We start from the raw sequence: 7,712 nt of genomic DNA on the forward strand, positions 1-7,712 counted from the left end.
AATGGCACTAGGGAAGAATGAACACTTGTACGAATTTGTTCTAGAATATGGAATAAGAAATGGGTCAAAAAAGAAGACGCAAACTCATGCGATAACATGCAAAATAGAAACCAAATATTTTCAAAAAAGCTAATCTAAGGGAAAGAACCGTAAAGTCATTGCCATATATCTTAATTCATTAGGAATAAGCTTTCTTATTCTATAAGAAAAAAATGTTAATTACCACTGATTGATGAACTAATTTGTTATTTTTTGTATTGATTCATTTATTGGCATCGATTATGAATTATTATGTAAATTTCAGCTTAATCCGGTAATGTAAATGGTAAGAAAAACGTTGGAATAACGTAATACGAAAAATAACTCCACATATACAGCCACATCTCACAATAAAAAGCTGTCATTTTCCTTTTAGGATACCCATGGAACTATACTAATGGAACACCAGCTTCGAGTTTTTTACAAAGACAAAGAGAGTCGAAGTGCCGTCGCGCATCTTTTTCGCGCACCATACCATTTTGAAAAATCGATGAGGATGCCAAAGAAGAAATTTACTCCGAGAGCCACTTGGATTGACCTTCATTGAGAGTAAAACTTCCCCACACTATATTTTATTAGATCTGTAAAAACTTTATCCATTTTCTGACTATCTGATAAAATAGATACAATTTCCCTGAATAAGAGATCGTCACAAAAGTTATTTTTTTCGATCACCCTATAAAATGCCACTTATTTTCCAAAAAATAGAATCTAAATTCCGAAAATACAATCTTTCAGTGTTTCTGTGTTTGGTTTATTTACACTAAATCTGGATGAAGACCTGTCTACCGTTCCGCCAAATGCGTATTTGTTACGATATACTAAATTGCACGAAATAAAAATAGGAGGCCTAATACAGTTTTGACACTCCAAGCTACGCATTTCTAATCGTTTTTTTTTTATTATCGAAAGGACTATATGCTATAGGCATACACGTCTCGTGGGAAACAAAGAAAAAGTTAATCTTGATAATATTGTAGCCTAAATAAAATGACAAAAAAAAACAACAAAACAACTATAGCCTAATCTAAAATGAAATAGATCTAGAGCTAGATTTTCTTGGACGAATGATATAAAATAAGTATAAATAATAAGTCATATGAATCTGGTAGATCTAAAACAAATACTGATAGAGTCATTCATTAATTAATTATTAGAATTACTTGACTACCAACTGGGTATTTTTATTGCCAAAATACAATGTATTTTATGTGCATTTATTAAAAACAACAACCAAAAATTAAGCGTTTGACGCAACTAGATCTAATATTAGTAATATATAGATTCTAGTTCTAGATCCAGAAAGCTACTTCTCTAATTCAGTTTTCTAGTTTAATTCTAGTTAGATCTAGATGTCTAGACCAGTAGATCTAAATCTAGCCAGGGTTTTTGTCATGGAATAGATTTATAAAACCAGCCACCTACTGATCACGATATGACAGATAGTCTGAGATAGGCCTACTACTCTCTCTACTAATAGACTCTAGATCTAGAATCTAGTACTAGTAGATCACTACATTTGACTAGATGATTACTAGATCACAGTAAAATTCAATGTGTACTTCCGACTTTAGCTCAACAAACAAGTCTACTCCAAAGTATAGATCTACTAGTAAAGTCACAAAGTGTAAAGGATCATTATATATTTACATAAAAAAAATTATAGGCCTAAAATGAATCGAATAATCAGTCACTAATTTGACTAATCAGTAATCTAAATTGTTTTTTTTAAATGGCAAGTGTTAATATGACTTCTGACTTGTAAACCAGTTGCAGAGATTCTAGTTTTTATTTTGATGACATGTTACGATATATCAATGATATTTAGATATACCTAGTGGAACAGACAGAAGGACCATTTAATATAAGGCAAAGAAGTAAGATGTTTATAATCCATCAAACTATGATCAAACTCACAGAGGACTTGTGTCATTTGTGACGGCATTTCATGCATTTACAGAAGCTACAAACTATTCTACAAAAATGATAGGCTTGTCTTTGATTCCGAAGACTTATGAGGAATGCTATGTTTCCAGTGGCTACTCAGCCCCAGCTGTGACCTACATATTATGCCACACTGAGCACAGGCATAACCATTGTCCACCTGTGGTAGAATCAGTTGTTTTTTTTCTTTTTGCCGTCTACCCTCGGCAATTAATTTTCATTGGTGTATACCACACCTTTGTAAGTGATCTCCAGCTGTCTCGCTCTGAAGCTGTATGCAACCAGGTGCTCTCTTATTCTATGTCAGTTAAAGCAAGTTGGCGCCTAAGCTTGTCTTTAAAGCATTTCTGTGGTACCTCTTTATGTGCATATGACATGTTAGGCAAATAGGTTTTGCCTATCGGAAGGCCATTTCGGAATATATAGGTGTTTAAAATGAAACTCCAAACATCTGGACTTCCAGTAACCATGAAAATAAGCTTAGGATTCAAAGAGACGACACTGGCATTTCAGCTAAGACAATCAGTAAAATTAATAGCAACTTTAATTGCAGTCCACCAAACAAGATAAAAAGAAACAAGTGTGGCTTCAATAGCATTGATGATATTTAGTTTACTTTTATCTCATTTACTAGTATTACTATTTCATTGACTAAGGTTTTTTATTGTCAAATATGCATAAGTACATGTACTAGTTCCTGCAATTTGATGAAAAATAATAATTAAATTGTGTGTAGTCTATATACAAATGTTTATAAGAGATCACAGCTTAGCTTAATTTACTTAATTTCAAAACTATAATTTTGTGTTCTGACTCTACTCTAAATAAATTATATTTTATTTTAAGAATGCAAAGTTGGAAATTCTGTTCTGATGAAAAAAAATTATTAAAATAAAGTAGATGTTTATGGTTTCTTTGTATTTATTTTTAAATTATTTATTCATTAAAAATTAATTGTTCATTAACATTTACTTGAAGTAAAGATCAAAAACACAAATTCAATTCATGCAAATCACAGCCCATCACTTAAATGTATTTACTGTCAATTCTACACACTATTCATTTCAAAATGTTGCTTTAAATTGTTATATGACACAATCAAAGTACTGGTACCTCACATTGATGTAGGCCTAAAGCACCTGAAATAATGACAAATTTTCATTCAATAACTTGTACTGTCATTTATTATCAGACGTTTTAAAACTAATGACCTGTATCATCATCATTGGCCTCCTTCAGTCGTAGAAATAGAAAGACTAAGGTTTCATCTCAGAGCACACTTCCTCATGTGGCTGTGGAGCCCTATTTCGGAGAGACACTCCCATCCACAGATAGCACAGGTTAAGGTGGTTTTTGCTTCGGTGGTAGAGGAGCTGGCCATTTTTCGGATTTTACGTTTTTCTTCCTGAGCTGAGACCTATGTACTTTCACTGTCCATAGCTTTCTTGGTCACTGTCTCTCCATCTGTTGCGGTCTAAAGCTATGTCTTCCCAATTGTCAGTATTGATGTTCACTGATTTGAGGTCACGTTTTATTACATCTATGTAATGGAAGTGGGGGCGACCAGTTTTTCTTGTGTCAGTAGTGTGTTAAAACTAATGACCTGTGTATATAATTTATTAAGCAGGAGCATCAACAAATCTTGAACAATAATTGTCTACAGAAAAACTTTATTCTTATCCAAACAATATACATTTACAATGTATTTAAGCAAGTTAATTTATATTTATACAAATCTATATGGCCTAAAGATTATAGCGTATTTTGATGTGTGAATACCAAGTTACATTATTACATGAAAATAGTGTACTCATTTTTAAAATATTCTGGGTAATAAAAATAAAAAACTAATGATACAATAAAATTGAAGCATTAGTCAAAAAAAGATAAATTTCACTCAAGATCTATGTGAACTCTGCTTGAAAATTAATTAATTAATTAATTTTGAAATTAATTTAAAAAAAAATTATGGTTCTTTAGTCAATGGAATGATAGCAGCAATTATTTAACAATTTCATGATTATCCATTCATTTCAATATACTTATAACTGAAAAATAATTCATAAGGTTTAGATACAACCATTTGAAATAATGATTATAATTTTTTTCTTAATTTGCTTAATTCAAATCTAATATAAACAAGATTTCCTCTGTCAAGAAACTTATGAGGGAACAACATGCATGTTCTTCTCAGTAAGTTTTGCAAAGGGAATTAAGAATATTTAATTGATGTTGCTTTTTTTTTTGCCAACATTTTAAACCTTTGCACCAGGTTTTAGTTTTAAGGAGAATGCACCATATTTTATATGTTTACTTTTGTTAGATTCTTATTTTAATTTTAAAAAAGTAAAATTTCCCTTACCACTCATCCACTGCACTCCCTCTTGTTTTAATGGGGCTCAGATTAATAGTTTTCAAGTACAATATGAAACAGATTTAAAGAAATACTAAATCCAAACCTATTGGCTGAATGACAGGATATACATAAATATGTATACAGCTTACAGTATAATATATATATCTTAAATTAAAATTGGTCCAAGACTTTTATTTTGCAACATGATGGGATTTTCCTTTCTGGTGGTGCTATGCAGGAGTCCAAGAATCTCATCTTTTCTCATAACAGAAAGTTATCTAGTTATAAAAATAAATAAAAGGATTTTAAAAAAAATTAAAAAATATGTGTGACATATGTGTTGACCATGCTAAACGTATATATGTTATTAATTATAGTTATATAATTTTGCCATTCTAAAAATAGTCTGTACCTAAAAGGAGCTACTGCGTTAATGTGTAGACATGGCCCTCACCTTAATAGTTATGAATTATTACTATAGGTGAAGGCAGATGTTCAGTTAATTTGATGCACATTGAACTAATCTAAAAGCAACTATAACATATATTATGATTTACATTTTCATGGAAAACTAGTTTTTCAAAAATACAAGTACTTCAGCTTATGAGAAAAGTACATGGGAAAAATTGCAGTACCTTACCTTTAAGAGGTGCAACCAATCTTTGACTTTTCAGGAATGCATGCCTTTTTCTTGCATTTCCAAACATAACTGTAATTATACAATTAGGCATATTGGTTAATTTCTTTTGAAAACATTACAATTAAAAAATAATATTATTAAATTGAAAACGTTGTATCAAACATACAAATTATCAGACAATTTTGCCTAATTTCATCTAACAGTTTGTTGTAAAGGAATGGCCTGCACAAGAGCCAAGGTATATTAGGCATTCATGAAAGATGAATGTGCTTAAGAGTGTTATAAAAAAAAAAAAAAAACTTAGAGAAAAATGTTAAATTCCATCCCAGATATTTGGATGTTGCTTGACCATGAAAATCACACAATTCATAAAACATCTATTAGATAACTAAAATAAAAATTGTATAGTAGTACTTACATTAAATATTGAATGGATGCCCAGAGAGTAGAAATAGTATAAGTATGATCCTTGAGCCATTCTGGTACATCATCAGAACTGGTTGCCATGGTTCTACTTGTTAATAACTGAAACATTACAAACATTTTTTTTTATTTATAATTTATCACAGACTAGAATAGAAATGTTGCCAGGAAAAATACCAATGGTTAGAATACACCTGATGCTACTTTTGTAGCCTTATTACTGGTTAAAATGCACCTAAACTTCATTAATTAAATCTGATAAGAAACATATATGTATCACACAAGTCCAAGTTTATCAGAGTGTCAGCAAATAATTAACTAGATATGTGAGTTTTATATTAAAGTACTGAATTTCAGGGGATAGATCCAACTTGACACCACATCATTTATTATTTCATGAACTCATGGGTCTGGGTATGGCATGGAATGGAAACTAATATATATGGGGTGTAGGCAAGGCATGGATTATAAATTGTCTTGTATAGATAAGATTGGGTAAAACTGCCAATCGAAGGTAACTTTTACTGATAGATCTGGATCAATTATAAATTTATGGGACCTAGGCCTGCATAAATTTTATCTTTTATTTATATATTTTATGTACATATATAACTAGTCTAGAATCTATAATTATATCTTAATAATAATTTTTGTAGATAGATGTCATATTATATCTAACATATTAAGTATAGATCAGTAGATTTAGAATTTTAGCTAGTGGAATATTTTTATATCCTAATCTGAACTGGATCTATATATCTAGAATTTAGATCAGTAGATTTAGTATTTTAGGTAGTAAAAGCTTTTATACTCTAAATCTAAACTGGATCTAGATCTAATTATTCTAGAAGCTTAGATCTAGAAGACTAGTTGTCAAGATTTGACTACACTATGGCTAATGCACTAGCTTAGTAGGCCTACTAGATAGATCAAGAGACAGAGTACTAATAGACTCGTCTTGCCTCGTTGGGCCTCTCAAATCAGCTATAGACTTTAGAGACAATTTAGGAAGGTGAATATCGATCCAATTCAAAGATCTACAATCTACATTTAGAGTCTAGCTAGAGATGCTAGATCTAGTCTAGAAGGCTTATCAATAAAAATAAAATCAATCATTTATAAAGTTTGTAAAATTATATGTAGATCTAATCTATCTATTTATAATATAATAAAAATCTATGTCTACTTTTTAAATATTTAAAATGATATGGCTGGTGATATTAATTATTTTAATCGAGACATTGACATACTGTCACATACAAAGTAACAAAATAATTAGATCTTATACTAACTCATAGACTCATACCATATTGTATTAAACCTTCGAGTTTACGTTCCACTACCTTGACTTGACTATATTACTATATTGACTAAATAAAGGGCACTATGATTATAGATGTGTAGATTATTATCTATGATGATGATGTTTATCAACTGGTAGATCTATAAGTAGTATCGTCACTTTAAGTATAATCAGTATAACTACTGCATTCGTTTCATTCACTGTCTGTATCAAATATCGTGTGAATGACTGAATGTGATGTGAAAGTGAAGTCTAGATTTAGAATTTAATTTAGATAGAATTGATAGATTATAGAATATATATCTACTATTAAAAAGTATTAACTATACTAACTATAGTGTCTATACTATAGTATTATAGCCAGTATGACTCGTATGAGTATACTCATATACTGTAAAAGTGTATAATAGTAAGTATAGCTATAGACAGACTAGATCATAGATGATCGATAGATCTAGACTAGAGTCACTAGTTCACTAGATTTGATCTATAAATATTCATATTGACAATTATTGATCTCATGTATGGTCTAGATCTAGATAAAATAGACTGTCTATATTAGATATATTGATTTTTTTTAAATCGTTAAATAAATCTAGACCTTAGTCTTTAACTTTAGTCTAGTCCTAGGTGTTGTAGATCTATATTATTCTAGATATTATACAAGAGATCTAGATCAATATAAGTTCGTTTTTTTTAAAATTCGCATTCGAAATTTTAAATACCCAGATTTAAGTATTTATATACCCATATTGGTAGGTCCGAGTTAATCATTTATTAGATCTATTAAAGCATGTCTATATAAAAGATTATTATTTTAAAAATATATTATTATATAAAAGATATAGTTATGAATATTTACTTTAAAAAATTAAAGAAAATGAATTTTTCACTTTTGACAATTAACACTCTGGCTAGCAAAAAGGATGACTCCTCAATACTGTGAAAAGACGATAACTGCATGAGTTGGTTTGGAATTGTATTTTGTAAGACTAATTTTCAAAACA

The 7,712-nt window shown here is 29.9% G+C and overlaps 1 long non-coding RNA gene across 1 annotated transcript; it reads right to left on the reverse strand.

Annotated features, from left to right (window-relative positions):
- Nucleotides 1-3,636: 3,636 nt before the first annotated feature.
- LOC129925166 (uncharacterized) lies at nucleotides 3,637-7,341 on the reverse strand. Its single transcript, XR_008776943.1, has 4 exons — nucleotides 6,709-7,341; nucleotides 5,398-5,504; nucleotides 4,980-5,048; nucleotides 3,637-4,617 (listed from the first exon to the last, which is right to left on the reverse strand). It is a non-coding gene; the product is annotated as an uncharacterized LOC129925166 (long non-coding RNA).
- Between the last annotated feature and the right edge of the window lie 371 nt (nucleotides 7,342-7,712).

Source organism: Biomphalaria glabrata, chromosome 3 (genome assembly GCF_947242115.1).
Source record: "Biomphalaria glabrata chromosome 3, xgBioGlab47.1, whole genome shotgun sequence".
NCBI lineage: Eukaryota > Metazoa > Mollusca > Gastropoda > Planorbidae > Biomphalaria > Biomphalaria glabrata.